Below are 19,865 nucleotides of genomic sequence, written 5' to 3'. Positions count from 1 at the left end.
GAATTGATACGCAAAACAACGCCGGATTCAAAACTTCGAATTTTTCAATTTAAATTATTGTACAAAATTCTTGCAACTAATAGAATGTTATATATATGGGGGATACAATCTTCCCAGCTCTGTAGATTCTGCTGTGAGGAGGCAGAGTCATTAGACCATTTATTTTGGTATTGTCCGCATGTAGCTCGTTTTTGGTCACAGGTCCAGGAATGGTTGAAGAATTGCAACATTTGCGTAGAACTAACGCTACAGATAGCAATACTGGGGGATTTGAAAAGCCATAGTCAATCAATCAATAATATAATAATTGTTTTAGCAAAACTGTTTATTTTTAATTTACAATCCGTGGAAGCTATGAGAATAGGAAGATTCAAATCTTTTGTGAAGCATCACAGCACAGTTGAAAAATATATGGCAAATAAAAATCCGAAATGGATGATGTTGGAAGATAGATGGGAAAGGTTGAGTGGAGCTGAAGGGTGGGACTAATAACAAGATAAACAATGTAGGGCATACGGGATCTGTGAAATGTGTATAGGTGCGGAGCTATTGTGAAATAGCACAGTTACAAGTGGAAATCAAACTGGATGGACAACAGAAATAGAGGAAGGACTAAGAACAAACAAGAGAGAACTATTATAAAGTAGACTGTGTCTGTAAAATGTGTATAAGATGTATAAATTGAAGGTAAAAACAGAAATGTTTATCAGTTTACTCCAATTGGGGGATCGGTGGTAGGGTTTGCGGGGAATAATAATAAAGGTATACTCTTTAAAAAAGTATGTATGTCTATGTAGGTATGTGTATGTATATATGTGTATATGTATGCATACGTGAATGGATATATATATTTACCCAAAAAATATGGGGGAATGGAAATGATGCAGACAATTACATTGGAAGCAACATTCTTTCCGCAATATTAAGCTGATCCACCCCCCCCCCCCCCCAAAAAAAAAGAAAGAAATACTTTTAAGTTTCACCCTTTTGTTAATTGTTGCTCAAAATTAACCCAATTATTCAGACATATGGAAAATCTTAAACAGTATCATCCACAATGGGGCAAAACTAAATTCAACTAATGAGCAACATAAAATAAAAAAAACGGGAAAATAATTTGGAGAAAATCTGATAAAGTAAGATCCCAAACAAATATTCCCAAACAAATATTACAGAACTGCTTCTCTCTTTTGATGCTTATTTTGTGGGTGGACACATCGAAGTGTACCTCCTATTTTTAAAGGTGGCAAAGCGGTCAATGACACTATTGTGGCTTAGTGGCACAAGCACTTCACCCTCAATGGACATGGCTGCAAGACTTGCAAGCCTTTTCTGACCCATTGTCTTACGTAACCAGGAGTGCAGCCGGCGCAGTGCACTAAAGGACCTTTCACAGGAGCAGCTGCTCACAGGAACTGTGAGGGCAACCTGAATGATTTCCTTCAGAGAAGGAAACACATCATGCAGGAGGTTATGTACAACAAGCATATCTTTGGGAGGACGTCCAGCCTCTCTGTTCCGGGCAAGAACGTTTCTGGCCACCGACTCTTCTGTTTTAACATCAATACCGCAGTGCTTGGCAAACTCAGTTTTAAGCATGATGTATCTAGGAAGTTTTTTTGAGTTGGGGCTGCATGCCTGTATGCCTTTGAGCAAACCTGTATCTACAGTCGAGAATCCAGAATGGTTCTGTCATAAAGTTCTGTGGCAAATGCATCTGTGCGTTTGCCTATCAGTGTGTCACATACAGCTTGTTTGCCAAAACAAGCTTCTGCCAGGTCTCCAGTCTCTTTCTGGAGGAACTTGTGTAATCCCTCAGTTATAGAAAGAAGGGACTGATCATCAGTAGCAAATACACGGTGGAGAACTTATGAAGCTTTGTTCTCAGACCAACAGCCATGGGGGATCCAATGGCAGATAGACAGTCAACAATAGCAGTTAACTCATATTTACAATAACTCAAGGCTTAATAGGTGATTAATCAGTTTAAGTTTTAATTTGTTTGTTTGAACTGGTAAAATCTTCTTTCTCAACGGATTGGCCTTCGGCAGAGCTGCTGGCACTGGCTCTCTTGAAGAATTTCCGTATATCCATTTAATGTTAGTCGTTAGCTAGTTCACAGTTGAAAAATTGAGTATAATACAATGACATTGTGATCAACACTATGTCACCTTCTCTACACATGACCTACTGATAATTGTGTTGCAATGACCTACTGAATGAAAGCAATTGAGTATGAAAAGATATGTGCATGATGTTACGTCATCTGTCTCATTTATAGCCTGGCACAGATAGCAAAACTACATTAAATTCAACATTAACTAGATATCATCGCCACATAACTTATGTTGAATTTAAAAGACACCGTTAACGTTACCGTTAGCTCGCTCGCAACATCTGTTACACTGTAACTTACAGGCAGCCTCACTTAAAAACGTATTGGTTAACAAAGCTTTCATTATGTGTCACGCCCTGACCATAGTTTGCTTTGTATTTTTCTATGTTTTGTTTGGTCAGGGTGTGATCTGAGTGGGCATTCTATGTTGTATGTCTAGTTTGTCTGTTTCTGTGTTTGGCCTGATATGCTTCTCAATCAGAGGCAGGTGTTAGTCGTTGTCTCTGATTGGGAACCATATTTAGGTAGCCTGTTTTGTCATTGTGGGTTGTGGGTGATTGTCTAGGTGTAGTGTTTTGTGTCAGCACTATTATTCATTAGCTTCACGTTCGTTGTTTGTTATTTTTGTATAGTTCGTTCAGTGTTCTCTTTTTAAATAAATTATCAAGATGAACACTTACCACGCTGCATATTGGTTCTCCGATCCTTCCAACTAGGGAGACTCAGGAGACTCGCCACCTGAGTCTCCCTCCTGTCCAGTGCCCCCTGAGTCTCCCTCCCGTCCAGTGCCCCCTGAGTCTCCCTCCCGTCCAGCGCCGCCTGAGTCTCCCTCCCGTCCAGCGCCGCCTGAGTCTCCCTCCCGTCCAGCGCCGCCTGAGTCTCCCTCCCGTCCAGCGCCGCCTGAGTCTCCCTCCCGTCCAGCGCCGCCTGAGTCTCCCTCCCGTCCAGCGCCGCCTGAGTCTCCCTCCCGTCCAGCGCCGCCTGAGTCTCCCTCCCGTCCAGCGCCGCCTGAGTCTCCCTCCCGTCCAGCGCCGCCTGAGTCTCCCTCCCGTCCAGCGCCGCCTGAGTCTCCCTCCCGTCCAGCGCCGCCTGAGTCTCCCTCCCGTCCAGCGCCGCCTGAGTCTCCCTCCCGTCCAGCGCCGCCTGAGTCTCCCTCCCGTCCAGCGCCGCCTGAGTCTCCCTCCCGTCCAGCGCCGCCTGAGTCTCCCTCCCGTCCAGCGCCGCCTGAGTCTCCCTCCCGTCCAGCGCCGCCTGAGTCTCCCTCCCGTCCAGCGCCGCCTGAGTCTCCCTCCCGTCCAGCGCCGCCTGAGTCTCCCTCCCGTCCAGCGCCGCCTGAGTCTCCCTCCCGTCCAGCGCCGCCTGAGTCTCCCTCCCGTCCAGCGCCGCCTGAGTCTCCCTCCCGTCCAGCGCCGCCTGAGTCTCCCTCCCGTCCAGCGCCGCCTGAGTCTCCCTCCCGTCCAGCGCCGCCTGAGTCTCCCTCCTGTCCAGCGCCGCCTGAGTCTCCCTCCTGTCCAGCGCCGCCTGAGTCTCCCTCCTGTCCAGCGCCGCCTGAGTCTCCCTCCTGTCCAGCGCCGCCTGAGTCTCCCTCCTGTCCAGCGCCGCCTGAGTCTCCCTCCTGTCCAGCGCCGCCTGAGTCTCCCTCCTGTCCAGCGCCGCCTGAGTCTCCCTCCTGTCCAGCGCCGCCTGAGTCTCCCTCCTGTCCAGCGCCGCCTGAGTCTCCCTCCTGTCCAGCGCCGCCTGAGTCTCCCTCCTGTCCAGCGCCGCCTGAGTCTCCCTCCTGTCCAGCGCCGCCTGAGTCTCCCTCCTGTCCAGCGCCGCCTGAGTCTCCCTCCTGTCCAGCGCCGCCTGAGTCTCCCTCCTGTCCAGCGCCGCCTGAGTCTCCCTCCTGTCCAGCGCCGCCTGAGTCTCCCTCCTGTCCAGCGCCGCCTGAGTCTCCCTCCTGTCCAGCGCCGCCTGAGTCTCCCTCCTGTCCAGCGCCGCCTGAGTCTCCCTCCTGTCCAGCGCCGCCTGAGTCTCCCTCCTGTCCAGCGCCGCCTGAGTCTCCCTCCTGTCCAGCGCCGCCTGAGTCTCCCTCCTGTCCAGCGCCGCCTGAGTCTCCCTCCTGTCCAGCGCCGCCTGAGTCTCCCTCCTGTCCAGCGCCGCCTGAGTCTCCCTCCTGTCCAGCGCCGCCTGAGTCTCCCTCCTGTCCAGCGCCGCCTGAGTCTCCCTCCTGTCCAGCGCCGCCTGAGTCTCCCTCCTGTCCAGCGCCGCCTGAGTCTCCCTCCTGTCCAGCGCCGCCTGAGTCTCCCTCCTGTCCAGCGCCGCCTGAGTCTCCCTCCTGTCCAGCGCCGCCTGAGTCTCCCTCCTGTCCAGCGCCGCCTGAGTCTCCCTCCTGTCCAGCGCCGCCTGAGTCTCCCTCCTGTCCAGCGCCGCCTGAGTCTCCCTCCTGTCCAGCGCCGCCTGAGTCTCCCTCCTGTCCAGCGCCGCCTGAGTCTCCCTCCTGTCCAGCGCCGCCTGAGTCTCCCTCCTGTCCAGCGCCGCCTGAGTCTCCCTCCTGTCCAGCGCCGCCTGAGTCTCCCTCCTGTCCAGCGCCGCCTGAGTCTCCCTCCTGTCCAGCGCCGCCTGAGTCTCCCTCCCGTCCAGCGCCGCCTGAGTCTCCCTCCCGTCCAGCGCCGCCTGAGTCTCCCTCCCGTCCAGCGCCGCCTGAGTCTCCCTCCCGTCCAGCGCCGCCTGAGTCTCCCTCCCGTCCAGCGCCGCCTGAGTCTCCCTCCCGTCCAGCGCCGCCTGAGTCTCCCTCCCGTCCAGCGCCGCCTGAGTCTCCCTCCCGTCCAGCGCCGCCTGAGTCTCCCTCCCGTCCAGCGCCGCCTGAGTCTCCCTCCCGTCCAGCGCCGCCTGAGTCTCCCTCCCGTCCAGCGCCGCCTGAGTCTCCCTCCCGTCCAGCGCCGCCTGAGTCTCCCTCCCGTCCAGCGCCGCCTGAGTCTCCCTCCCGTCCAGCGCCGCCTGAGTCTCCCTCCCGTCCAGCGCCGCCTGAGTCTCCCTCCCGTCCAGCGCCGCCTGAGTCTCCCTCCCGTCCAGCGCCGCCTGAGTCTCCCTCCCGTCCAGCGCCGCCTGAGTCTCCCTCCTGTCCAGCGCCGCCTGAGTCTCCCTCCTGTCCAGCGCCGCCTGAGTCTCCCTCCTGTCCAGCGCCGCCTGAGTCTCCCTCCTGTCCAGCGCCGCCTGAGTCTCCCTCCTGTCCAGCGCCGCCTGAGTCTCCCTCCTGTCCAGCGCCGCCTGAGTCTCCCTCCCGTCCAGCGCCGCCTGAGTCTCCCTCCCGTCCAGCGCCGCCTGAGTCTCCCTCCCGTCCAGCGCCGCCTGAGTCTCCCTCCCGTCCAGCGCCGCCTGAGTCTCCCTCCCGTCCAGCGCCGCCTGAGTCTCCCTCCCGTCCAGCGCCGCCTGAGTCTCCCTCCCGTCCAGCGCCGCCTGAGTCTCCCTCCCGTCCAGCGCCGCCTGAGTCTCCCTCCCGTCCAGCGCCGCCTGAGTCTCCCTCCCGTCCAGCGCCGCCTGAGTCTCCCTCCCGTCCAGCGCCGCCTGAGCCGTCCGTCTGTCCAACCTATTCAAGTAAGTAAATACATTTCGAAAATGTAAAAAAATTATGCATTATTAGCTACAGTGCAGGCTAACTCAAATGAGCTGCTAAATGAGCTAGCTAAGTTAGTTGGCTAGCTAGCCAATTTCACATACTGTATAGATAGCTAAGTGAATGAAATATCACCATCTGCCTAACTTCATAGTAGCTAGCTATCTTGATGTATTTATCACTGTAAAAAAAAACTCCAAATGCATTTGTAGGAAGCTAGCTAACAGCCATGTAGGAGGGTAAAAGGATAGCAGCCCCAACTGTCAGTGAGAGAGTAGGCTATTCTGGATAGGGCAGGAGCTTTTGTGTAGTTCCTGTCCCTAGAAGTGAGGACGGAGATAATAGTAACATAATATTCAGTGCGGTGTAATTTGACTAGAATGAAGTCTGTTTCTTGTGAGGTTTTCTGTCCTCAGTTAAAGAGAGCTATGAAAGCCTGTCTACATATGAAGAGGTCCTAATGGAGAGCAGTGGTTCTCAGTCTTCGTCCTGGGGACTCAAAGGGGTGCACATTTTTGTTTTTGCCTTAGCACTGCACAGGTGATTCAAATGATCAATTCATCATCAAGCTTCAAGTGGTATTTATGTATTAATTTGTGATGCTATCCTTGATATGATCGTGTTATTGTCACATGCTACACATGCACATATGTGTGCCCATGCATCTATCAATCCAATGTTATCATGATTTGTTATCAGGGACATTATACTTTAGTAATCCACAATGACCTGGTGATGTAAAAGTCTAATAATTACATTTGTCTTCCATATTCCTACAGATACCTTGTAACTGGAGATTCCTTCAAAATGATTGCTTACAGTTACTGTGCAAGGTTGGGTGACCAGGGCCATCTGGGACTGCCTCCTGGAGGAATGCAGGTGTGTGAAAGCTACCTGTGTCCTGCGTAACTTCCTGAGGATAGACACGAGGACCAGGAGGGGATCTGCAGCTCGCCGTCGTGTGCCAGAGGAGAAGTCTGCTGTTCTGCAGGATGTTTCTGTCACGCCCTGACCTTAGAGATCATTTTTATGTCTCTATTTTGGTTGGTCAGGGCGTGAGTTGGGGTGGGCATTCTATGTTTTTGTTCTATGTTTTCTATTTCTGTGTGTTTGGCCGGGTGTGGTTCTCAATCCGAGGCAGCTGTCTATCGTTGTCTCTGATTGAGAACCATACTTAGGTAGCCTTTTCCCACCTGTGTTTTGTGGGTAGTTGTTTTCTGTTTTGTGTTGCTGCACCTTACAGGACTGTTTCGTTTCGTTCACTCTCTTTGGTGTTTTTGTTATTTCAGTGCTCAGTTTATTTATTAAATTAACATGAACACTTCCCACACTGCGTTTTGGTCCACTCCTTCTTCCCAGGACGATCGTGACAGTTTCAAAGATGGGGTCCAACAACGCAGCAAGAGAGGCAATCCGTGTGCGGGAGATCTGCACCTCCTACTTCTTTGACGAGGCTGCTGTTCCCTGGCAACACCATAGACTACACTGTGCACAACCAAAGGCTCTTTTACAGAGCCATTCACTTTGCAAAATGAGTATTCTTCCGTTTACTTAGCTATGTCAACTGCAGTTATTAAAATCCCAGTTTCTCTCCCTTTGATTTATACTTATCAGGTGAGGGGGCTATTTAGGTACGGGTGGGACGTCTGTACAAAAATAAAACAGGCTATTTTAAATCACCCATATTGAAAAAATTTTGAACAATTAGACACCCTATAACCCACACACTCATGTATCAATCTGATTGATGGATTGTGTTGTGCAGTAAGCAGGCTCAGGTGTATAACTGTGGCTCGTTCCACCTTCAAAGAATAGGCAAGAGGGCCACCCATGGAGAATAGTAAGACTATTCATTATTTCTATAACTACGCTATATTGTTTGTTCGTTCATGTTTTTCAGCATAAAGTACTCTGCAGACACTTTCCCTTTGTCTTTTACACCTCTCTCGCTGCCTCCTCTTTCTTCCTCTGTTTTTATAATGCACAACAGAAGTGCATTGAAGTACAGATTGAACTTGTATTTATAATGCTTGTATTTAAAACACTTGGATAATTAACTTCTTTCAATAAAGCGTTTCACATTCTCTACTGGTTGAAATGAAGTCTCATTGCATGAGGTACTACACCTATCCTGTTATCAGATCAATGCAGATGAAGGGCATTAGATACTGAGATGAATTGGTTTTAGAGTATTTACATGATGAACAGGAAGAGTATTGTGCTGTTTTAAAAAAAATTGATTTCTGTATGTTTGAAGTACAAATCAGCCTTTAACTAGTTAAATCCTCTTACTGGTCTATTAGTTACAATGTGTAACCATTGATGTCCCAGGCCCAGGATTGGTAAACACTGCTGAAGTCTATAATTGTAATACATACACAGCATCGCCACATAAGACACAGCATCATACAAAGACTGGAATGTGATACTCCTGGTATTGGATATGACTGAAAAATTATCTCAAAGACATTCATACCTGAACTGCACCTTTATTGGCCAAGGTAGAGTACATGATCAGTGAATATATTAAATGTACAGGCTACAATGTTGGGATCTCATGCATGGTAATAACTACATGTATACACCACTTGCATCCTTGGCACAAAGTTATTATATTCCACTCAATCCATAGGCTTCATTAATGTCATTCAGACTGTTTTGAAGTTGATACAACTGGCTATGATAGCTGAGGTTCATAGCTAGGTTCTGAACTAATATGTATACCAAATGATTGGGTCCGTACACAGATCGGCTAGATAGCTAGCTACACATCCATAGGCATACAGATATTTTTATCCTCCACTTCACAATAAGCAAGAACATAGCTAGCTACGCTATTTCATCTATCTGCATTGCATGGCAAATATCTGCAAGGCAAGCTTACAAAATTGTACATTCAATTTGCAGTAAATGTTTCAGCTAGCTAGATCCTTTACATCCACTGTTTCACAAGACGACAGCTCAAAGACTACAACATGAAACGGGTGACGTGTGGCTCCATGTAGGATCCTTTTGATTTAGATCCAATATTGTCAACACAAAACATTTTGTTGTTAGAGCTCAACATAGATTGTACAGGTGCATTAACCATTTTAATGGCTGTCAAACTTGAAATGATGAAAGTTGTAGGCCTCAATCTTCCTCTGCTAGAAGACACAGACCCAGTAGTTATCATACCTTTCCATCCCATTATTACCTCCCAGAGGTATTATATTCTCCATCAGTCTCTGCAGCTGTAGTGGAGGTGGGGACAGGGACAGGTGGAGGTGTTGAATGTGGCTGTCAGTCAGAAACATGGACACCTGCTCTGTTATCTCCTTTCATAGAGAGCTGCTGAACTGACCATGTCTGAGGCCCAAATACCACTCTGTTCACTATGGCTATAGGGCCTCATAAGGCTTGGGTAGTAGTGTCCACAGGGAATAGGGTGTGATCTGGGACTCAGACGGTGTGTCTGTAGAGCCGTGTTGGGAGGCTCACAGAGAGTTGTTCTATATCAGTGTTGTCACTGTCGTCAGCAGTATGTGGTTAAGGTTAACACGTCCTTGGCCGTGACGGGCTGTTTGAATAATCCCCCCCCCTGCATCCCAAATGGCAGCCGATTTCCTGTATAGTGCACTACTTTTTACCAGGACTTCCATAAGGCTCTGGTCTAAAGTAGATCACTATAGGGGATAGTGTGCCATTTGAGAAGCAGCCCCTGCTCCTCTTCAACCTACAGACCCACTGCTGATTAGATCTCCTGACATACTAGACTGGTGATGAATGTAAGCTGCTGTCCCCTGGTGTTTTACACCACATAGGAGACTGCTGAGATTACTTCTCACTGGCTTTCTACTGTTACAAGATTTTACAATACGCTCTTCGCATGCACTGTCTATGGACACATAGATGCACGCACGCACACACACACACACACACACACACACACACACACACACACACACACACACACACACACACACACACACACACACACACACACACACACACACACAGTCTTGTGCAACTAATTTTGTGGGGACACACAATTCAGTCCCATTCATAACCCTAAACCTAACCCTAACCTGTACCTTAACCCGAAAACCTAACCCTAAACCTAACCCTAGCTCCTAACCCTAATTCTAACACATTCTAACCATAACCCTAACCCCTTAGATATTGTATTTGACCTTGTGGGGACTAACAAAATGTCCTCAGTTGGTCAAATTGTTGTTTGTTTACTTTACTTGTGGGGACTTCTGGTTCCCCACAAGTATAGTTAACACGTCCACACACACACACACGCACGCACGCACGCACGCACACGCACACACAGACACAGACTCCCTCACCCTTCAAGTCAAACACTTTGATCAATGAGGTGTGTTCTTATTTTACCGGTATTCTACTCCAGAGGTACAATGACCTTCCTATGTGAAAGCGGTGTACTGCCTGATGAAAATGTAAATTTAAACATCTATCCATCTATTAGTTTATCCATTTGTTTTGTAGATATATTTTCCTTAATTATTTTCCTCTACCACCCCTCCCCTAATTGGAGTAAACTAATGGACAACAATTAGGTTTCTACTTCCAGCTTATACATACTATATACATTTTACAGACACAGTGTATTTTACAGTAGTTCTCTTTAGTTTGTTTTTAGCTACACTCAACCCCTCCCATCTGTCTCTGAAGACAATCCAGTTTGGTCTTTGGCATATATTTTTCCAATGTGCTGTTTTTCAAAAGTTCCGAACCTTTCTATTCTCATAGTTTCTACAGATTGTAATTTTTTTTGTTTTTTTGCTAAGGGGTAATATTATATTATTGATCAATTGACTGTGACTTTTCACATCACCCATCAGTGCTATTTCCAGAGTTATCTCCAGGTAAATGTTATATATATATATATATATATATATCTATATATCCAGGTAAATGTTAAATATATATGCTTTAATATTTAATCATTTCTGCCCTCCGAATTCATAATCATTATATAAATAGGCCTGTTTAATTTTGTCTGGCTTTCCGTTCCAAATCAAATTGAATATGTTTTTACAGGTGAGCAACGGGTAGGCTTTCTACTGGCTGTCTCAGCTGAGGCATCGCTGGGACGAGCAGCAGAGACACTGCATGGCTAACATCTGTGATGTTCAGTTCTTCTACTCCTACCAATACCCGGGGAACACCCCTCGTCTGGTCATCACCCCCTCATTGACCGGTCAGTACCTCAACCTAACCCTAGCTTCATGTCCAGTTCAACCCTAGCCTCAACCACAACCCTAATCCTCAACCCTAAATCTAACCCAGTCAAGTCATCAGTCCCCTCACAGACTGGTCCATAACTCTCCCCCTAAATCTGCACTGTCATCTCTCAGCTTATTTTGTTAATCTTGTCATTAGGTTTATTTCATGTTTACAACTGGGTTGCTATCAATGCTGATTAGAATACACAATGAAAGCTGGTTAGGATACCAAATATTATCTCACTGTACTTTTATTTTGTGTCCTAAAGAAAGTTATTATTCAGTAGTCAGGGATAGAGAGCTGTGATTAATGACCACTTTGTTGTTCTCAGTGTGTGATGTTGTTGTTGTTGTTGTTGTGGTGGTCATGTGTAGGTGCTACATCACTCCGACCCAGTCTCTCCACCTGACTAAGAGTGGGGCCCCGGCAGGTCCTGCTGGCACTGGGAAGACTGATACCACCAAGGCCCTGGGAGGGGCCCTGGGCATCATGGTGTACGTCTCCAACTGCTCTGAACAGATGGACTACAAGGTTAGAACAAGGTCACATTTTTTGTTTTCTTGTCTTGACTTGTTTTTCAGTTGGAATATCACCAGTCACCACCTCCACAATATTGTGTTTTCATATTCATTGATGTTCAGTAGTTCTCCCTCTGCGCTTGAATAGTTCCTTGTGTATGTTGTATAGCACCCAGGTGGTGTTTGTAATGGTGTCATCCCCTGTCATGTCCAGTCTATAGGGAACATCTTTAAGGGCCTAGACTGGAGCCTGGGGCTACTCGATGAATTCAACCGTATCTCTGTGGAGGGCCTGTCAGTGGTGGCTGTGAAGGTCAAAACCATTCAGACTGCCATCCGCAACAATAGGAAGAGGTGGGGACTGTTTTTATCACCCTGAACACAGGGTTGTGTTCAGTAGGGAGAATATGTTTTCAAATGGGGAGGTACAAGCCAAACTTTTTCCTTTTTCTGTTGCAAAACATTTTGATACGGTTTACCCTATTGAACATGACCCTGGTTCTTTGATTTACACACAACACTACAAATCTGGATTGATTGTTGATGTTAATGTTTCTTAACCTTCTGTGTACAACACCAAGAGAAATTCCAAGCAACATCTGTTGCATGGCAATACTGTTTTCTGATTCAGATCACAACCGGAATACCATGTTATATAAAAATGATCATCAGACACAACTGATAGTAGGGATCTTCATCACCATGAACCCAGGCTACGCAGGCAGGATGGAGCTACCTGAGCTAGATCCATTCTCTCACCATATTATCCTCTCTTCAGGTAGAGCTAGCTCCATTTGGGGAGGCAGGTAGCCTTGTGGTTAGAACGTTGGGCCAGTAACCGAAAGGTTGCTAGATCGAATCCCCGAGCTGACAAGGTAAAAATCTGTCGTTCTTCCCCTGAACAAGGCAGTTAATCCACTGTTCCCCGGTAGGCCGTCATTGTAAATAAGAATTTGTTCTTAACTGACTTGCCTAGTTAAATAAAATGAACGTTCTCTCACCATATTATCCTCTCTTCAGAGAGCTAGCTCCATTCTCTCACCATATTATCCTCTCTTCAGGGAGCTAGCTCCAATCTCTCACCATATTATCCTCTCTTCAGAGAGCTAGCTTCATTCTCTCACCATATTATCCTCTCTTCAGAGAGCTAGCTCCATTCTCTCCCATATTATCCTCTCTTCAGAGAGCTAGCTCCATTCTCTCACCATATTATCCTCTCTTCAGAGAGCTAGCTCCATTCTCTCACCATATTATCCTCTCTTCAGAGAGCTAGCTCCATTCTCTCACCATATTATCCTCTCTTCAGAGAGCTAGCTTCAATCTCTCACCATATTATCCTCTCTTCAGAGAGCTAGCTTCATTCTCTCACCATATTGTCCTCTCTTCAGAGAGCTAGCTCCATTCTCTCACCATATTATCCTCTCTTCAGAGAGCTAGCTTCATTCTCTCACCATATTATCCTCTCTTCAGAGAGCTAGCTCCATTCTCTCACCATATTATCCTCTCTTCAGAGAGCTAGCTTCAATCTCTCACCATATTATCCTCTCTTCAGAGAGCTAGCTCCAATCTCTCACCATATTATCCTCTCTTCAGAGAGCTAGCTCACTACAGAAACAGGAGATAGACTAGTGTCCTGTCCAGGAAGTGTACTAGTACATCAAGCTGCCTCACTACAGAAACAGGAGATAGACTAGTGTCCTGTCCAGGAAGTGTACTAGTACATCAAGCTGCCTCACTACAGAAACAGGAGATAGACTAGTGTCCTGTCCAGGAAGTGTACTGGTACATCAAGCTGCCTCACTACAGAAACAGGAGGTAGACTAGTGTCCTGTCCAGGAAGTGTACTAGTACATCAAGCTGCCTCACTACAGAAACAGGAGATAGACTAGTGTCCTGTCCAGGAGGTGTACTGGTACATCAAGCTGCTTCACTACATTTCACATTCTTAAAATAAAGTGGTGATCCTAATTGACCTAAAACAGGGACTTTTTACTCGGATTGAATGTCAGGAATTGTGAAAAACTGTGAAAAATTGTGAAAAACATATTTGGCTAAGGTGTATTTAAACTTCAGACTTCAACTGTATGTATTGTAGTACTTTTTATTAATAAAATTACAAACTCATTAAATTGTAGCTTGTGGTTCTGTTTTCGGCTGTGTGTTTTGGTATTAGTGCTTGAACCCCCCCATGTCTTCATCCCAGGTCTTGACCCCGGCCAGTAATCAACGTGTTCCTCTCACCCCGTCCTTGAGGCTGGTGTTTCAGATCAGTCACCTGAGGACAGCCATTCCTGACACTGCTTCCAGAGTAGTCATCCTATACGTCAACCCACAGGACCTGTGCAGGTGTCTGTCTGTCTGTCTGTCTGTCTGTCTGTCTGTCTGTCTGTCTGTCTGTCTGTCTGTCTGTCTGTCTGTCTGTCTGTCTGTCTGTCTGTCTGTCTGTCTGTCTGTCTGTCTGTCTGTCTGTCTGTCTGTCTGTCTGTCTGTCTGTCTGTCTGTCTGTCTGTCTCTCTCTCTCTCTCTCTCTCTCTCTCTCTCTCTCTCTCTCTCTCTCTCTCTCTCTCTCTCTCTCTCTCTCTCTCTCTCTCTCTCTCTCTCTCTCTCTCTCTCTCTCTCTCTCTCTCTCTCTCTCTCTCTCTCTCTCTCTCTCTCTCTCTCTCTCTCCTCTCTCTCTCTCTCTCTCTCTCTCTCTCTCTCTCTCTCTCTCTCTCTCTCTCTCTCTCTCTCTCTCTCTCTCTCCTCTCTCTCTCTCTCTCTCTCTCTCTCTCTCTCTCTCTCAGAGATGTTTTTTTCTGCTCATCTCTTGTCTCCTGGCTGCAGATTGTGTGTGTTGCTCTCTGTAGCCTCACTCTTTAGCCTCTCTCTGTAGTCGCTTTCTGTAGCCTCTGTTGTCTCTCTGTAGCCTCTCTGTAGATTATCTGTAGCCTCTCTGTTGTCTCTCTGTAGCCTCTCTGTAGCCTCTCTGTTGTCTCTCTGTAGCCTCTCTGTTGTCTCTCTGTAGACTCTCTGTAGCCTCTGTTGTCTCTCTGTAGCCTCTCTGTTGTCTCTCTGTTGTCTCTCTGTAGCCTCTCTGTAGCCTCCTTGTTGTCTCTCTGTTGTCTCTCTGTAGCCTCTCTGTAGTCTCTCTGTAGTCTCTCTGTTGTCTCTCTGTTGTCTCTCTGTAGACTCTCTGTAGCCTCTGTTGTCTCTCTGTAGCCTCTCTGTAGACTCTGTAGTCTCTCTGTAGTCTCTCTGTAGTATCTCTGTAGCCTCTCTGTAGCCTCTCTGTAGCCTCTCTGTTGTCTCTCTGTAATCTCTCTGTAGTCTCTCTGTAGCCTCTCTGTTGCCTCTCTGTAGATTCTCTGTAGTCTCTCTGTAACCTCTCTGTATCATGTAATTAACTAGCTGCACAGCCAGAGTTCTGGAAAACCTCCCGGTTACAGTTGATGTTTTTAATGTCGCCTACAGGGGAATAATAGCTTTACAGCTTTACCTCCTGTTGCAACTTTACCTTCCTGTTGCAACTTTTCAAAGAACATCGGAATACACATTTCAGCGAGAAAGACACCAGCCTTTAAAAAGCAATGACAAGAAATGAACAATGTGGCCATATTAAAAATGTCTGAACGCATCAGCGAGCATGAGAGGGTAAAGCCACACATCATGAGGTCATAGTGGGGGTCCCTAGCTAGGACGGAACAAAGCCCTGCCACTGTGTCTGATTACCATCTAGCACACCGCATAGCAGAGGGTGTGGGTGTAAAAGCACAGACTCTAGACTCTCAACCCACACTCTATTGCCTCCTCCCAGTCCTCCTGCCCACAGCTGCCTGCCTGCTGCCTGCCACCTCTGGCTGAGCTGTAATTAGCAGGGTTTTGTTCCCACCTAACAACGCTATTATCCCCGAACAGTGGCGGTGTACACGGGAGACATAAGATATTATCAATTATGAACAACTCACTGAGTTGGTGTCGGTCAATACATGGCTTTCAAAGTGAGTGATATAACCGTGCTGTAACCATTTCTTTGTTCACACTTCACTCTTTTCTACGGCTGCTGTACTGTAGGCCGCTCTGGTGCACATGGCTGAGATGGAGCATCTGAGGTACTTTATGGATCTGTTGCTGGAGAGGGGCCAACCCCCGATGCTGGTGGGGAATGCAGGCGTGGAGAAGAACTTCTCTGGTCAGGAATCAGGTAGACCACCTGACAGACATCGACATGACCACTGAAGTACCCCTCAACTAATACTGCACCTCCCTCATGCTGCAGAGTGAGTGACACAACATTGGGTTCTTTCTTGACTTAAGCCCTTGGCTCCTATTAGGAGCATAGGCCATTGACCAACGTCCTCCATCTCACTTGGTTCTGGTCAAGTTCTTCCTGTGTTGAAGCTGTGCTTTAAGGCAACAAGCTGTGATGATGAAATGCTTCACGTGTAAGATATGCGGTTGTAAGATCGAGATCTCCAATCAGAACAGAACAGCAGCACCATCTGCTGGTGTTACTAGGAGAACGAGTAGAGATGCTGAGGTGACAAAGAAAAGTGATCTGTACCATCCAGCAGTGTTTCCCAACCCTGGTCATCCAGTACCTCCAACACTACACAGTGTTGTTGTAGCCCTTGACAAACACACCTCATTCAACTCATTGAGGGCTTAATGATTAGTTGACAAGTTGAATCAGGGGTGCTTGTCCAGAGTTACAATAAAAACATGTGTTGTTGGGGGTACCTGAGAACCAGGGTTGGGGAACACTGCCATATAGGCCAGGGGTATTCACCGCTTACCCTATGAGATCCAGAGCCTGCTGGTTTTCTGTTCGACCTGATAATTAATTGCACTCACCTGGTGTCCCAGGTCTAAATCAGTCCCTGATGAAAGGGGAATAATGAAAAACTGCAGTGGAATTGGCTTCGAGGTCCCGAGTTGAGTTTGAGGGGTATAGGCCAGTACTAGTTTGATCATTTAACAATTCCACTTGTACATCTTCTGAAAGGGCCAACAGGAAACACTTTGGTTGTTGCTGATGTAACAGCACTCATCAAAATATAGTTTATCAGTGACTTGTGGTGTTTTGGTAACTGTGATATCTGATGTGACCAGGACGTTTTGGTAACTGTGATATCTGATGTGACCAGGACGTTTTGGTAACTGTGATATCTGATGTGACCAGGACGTTTTGGTAACTGTGATATCTGATGTGACCAGGACGTTTTGGTAACTGTGATATCTGATGTGACCAGGACGTTTTGGTAACTGTGATATCTGATGTGACCAGGACGTTTTGGTAACTGTGATATCTGATGTGACCAGGACGTTTTGGTAACTGTGATATCTGATGTGACCAGGACGTTTTGGTAACTGTGATATCTGATGTGACCAGGACGTTTTGGTAACTGTGATATCTGATGTGACCAGGACGTTTTGGTAACTGTGATATCTGATGTGACCAGGATGTTTTGGTATGCTCTCTCTAATTCTCCCGTCTCCCTCCCTCCCTCCGATCACACAGGCGAGAAGCCCTGCACACTGTAATGCCTCTTATACCCTCTTTGATTGTAAGATCAGAATCAAATGTTGCACTTCCATTTTATCAGAAGTGTGATTTGTTTTGTGTTAGTTTTGTATAATCAAGCTGTTGCCCCACTCTTTCCTACTGCAGGTATGACAGGTAGAAGATAACCCTAAATGAGATCCACCACTGTCAGTATGTTGCCTGTATGAAACCTACCTCTGTGAATGCTAGACTCCAGGTACTAACTAGGAATGCTAGACTCCAGGTACTGACTAGGAATGCTGGACTCCAGGTACTGACTAGGAATGCTAGACTCCAGGTACTGACTAGGAATGCTAGACTCCAGGTACTGACTAGGAATGCTGGACTCCAGGTACTGACTAGGAATGCTGGACTCCAGGTACTGACTAGGAATGCTAGACTCCAGGTACTGACTAGGAATGCTAGACTCCAGGTACTGACTAGGAATGCTGCAATCCAGGTACTGACTAGGAATGCTGGACTCCAGGTACTGACTAGGAATGCTAGACTCCAGGTACTGACTTGGAATGCTAGACTCCAGGTACTGACTAGGAATGCTAGACTCCAGGTACTGACTAGGAATGCTGCACTCCAGGTACTGACTAGGAATGCTGGACTCCAGGTACTGACTAGGAATGCTGGACTCCAGGTACTGGCTAGGAATGCTGGACTCCAGGTACTGACTAGGAATGCTGGACTCCAGGTACTGACTAGGAATGCTGGACTCCAGGTACTGACTAGGAATGCTGGACTCCAGGTACTGGCTAGGAATGCTGGACTCCAGGTACTGGCTAGGAATGCTGGACTCCAGGTACTGGCTAGGAATGCTGGACTCCAGGTACTGACTAGGAATGCTGGACTCCAGGTACTGGCTAGGAATGCTGGACGCCAGGTACTGGCTAGGAATGCTGGACGCCAGGTACTGGCTAGGAATGCTGGACGCCAGGTACTGGCTAGGAATGCTGGACGCCAGGTACTGGCTAGGAATGCTGGACTCCAGGTACTGACTAGGAATGCTGGACTCCAGGTACTGACTAGGAATGCTAGACTCCAGGTACTGACTAGGAATGCTAGACTCCAGGTACTGACTAGGAATGCTAGACTCCAGGTACTGACTAGGAATGCTAGACTCCAGGTACTGACTAGGAATGCTGGACTCCAGGTACTGACTAGGAATGCTGGACTCCAGGTACTGACTAGGAATGCTAGACTCCAGGTACTGACTAGGAATGCTAGACTCCAGGTACTGACTAGGAATGCTGCAATCCAGGTACTGACTAGGAATGCTGGACTCCAGGTACTGACTAGGAATGCTAGACTCCAGGTACTGACTTGGAATGCTAGACTCCAGGTACTGACTAGGAATGCTAGACTCCAGGTACTGACTAGGAATGCTGCACTCCAGGTACTGACTAGGAATGCTGGACTCCAGGTACTGACTAGGAATGCTGGACTCCAGGTACTGGCTAGGAATGCTGGACTCCAGGTACTGACTAGGAATGCTGGACTCCAGGTACTGACTAGGAATGCTGGACTCCAGGTACTGACTAGGAATGCTGGACTCCAGGTACTGGCTAGGAATGCTGGACTCCAGGTACTGGCTAGGAATGCTGGACTCCAGGTACTGGCTAGGAATGCTGGACTCCAGGTACTGACTAGGAATGCTGGACTCCAGGTACTGGCTAGGAATGCTGGACGCCAGGTACTGGCTAGGAATGCTGGACGCCAGGTACTGGCTAGGAATGCTGGACGCCAGGTACTGGCTAGGAATGCTGGACGCCAGGTACTGGCTAGGAATGCTGGACTCCAGGTACTGACTAGGAATGCTGGACTCCAGGTACTGACTAGGAATGCTGGACTCCAGGTACTGACTAGGAATGCTGGACTCCAGGTACTGACTAGGAATGCTGGACTCCAGGTACTGACTAGGAATGCTGGACTCCAGGTACTGACTAGGAATGCTGGACTCCAGGTACTGACTAGGAATGCTGGACTCCAGGTACTGACTAGGAATGCTGGACTCCAGGTACTGACTAGGAATGCTGGACTCCAGGTACTGGCTAGGAATGCTGGACTCCAGGTACTGACTAGGAATGCTGGACCCCAGGTACTGACTAGGAATGCTGGACGCCAGGTACTGGCTAGGAATGCTGGACTCCAGGTACTGACTGGGAATGCTGGACTCCAGGTACTGGCTAGGAATGATGGACTCCAGGTACCGGCTAGGAATGCTGGACTCCAGGTACTGACTAGGAATGCTGGACGCCAGGTACTGGCTAGGAATGCTGGACTCCAGGTACTGACTAGGAATGCTGGACTCCAGGTACTGGCTAGGAATGCTGGACTCCAGGTACTGGCTAGGAATGCTGGACTCCAGGTACTGGCTAGGAATGCTGGATGCCAGGTACTGGCTAGGAATGCTGCACTCTAGGTACTGACTAGGAATGCTGGACTATAGGTACTGACTAGGAATGCTGGACTCCAGGTACTGACTAGGAATGCTAGACTCCAGGTACTGACTAGGAATGCTAGACTCCAGGTACTGACTAGGAATGCTAGACTCCAGGTACTGACTAGGAATGCTGGACTCCAGGTACTGACTAGGAATGCTAGACTCCAGGTACTGACTAGGAATGCTAGACTCCAGGTACTGACTAGGAATGCTAGACTCCAGGTACTGACTAGGAATGCTGGACTCCAGGTACTAACTAGGAATGCTAGATTCCAGGTACTGACTAGGAATGCTGCACTCCAGGTACTGACCAGAAATGCTGGACTCCAGGTAGTGACTAGGAATGCTAGACTCCAGGTACTGACTAGAAATGCTGGACTCCAGGTACTGACTAGAAATGCTAGACTCCAGGTACTGACTAGGAATGC

General features: G+C 47.9%; 2 pseudogenes; one reads left to right on the top strand and one right to left on the bottom strand.

The window, feature by feature from the left end:
• Positions 1 to 10,748: 10,748 nt before the first annotated feature.
• Positions 10,749 to 11,775, top strand: LOC129856767 (dynein axonemal heavy chain 9-like; annotated as a pseudogene).
• A 3,702-nt stretch (positions 11,776 to 15,477) lies between these two features.
• LOC129856766 (dynein axonemal heavy chain 11-like) overlaps positions 15,478 to 19,865 on the bottom strand; it is a 34,389-nt pseudogene continuing 30,001 nt past the window's right edge.

Source organism: Salvelinus fontinalis, chromosome 6 (genome assembly GCF_029448725.1).
Source record: "Salvelinus fontinalis isolate EN_2023a chromosome 6, ASM2944872v1, whole genome shotgun sequence".
Classification (NCBI taxonomy): domain Eukaryota; kingdom Metazoa; phylum Chordata; class Actinopteri; order Salmoniformes; family Salmonidae; genus Salvelinus; species Salvelinus fontinalis.
This window is presented reverse-complemented; position numbering and strand designations above follow the sequence as displayed.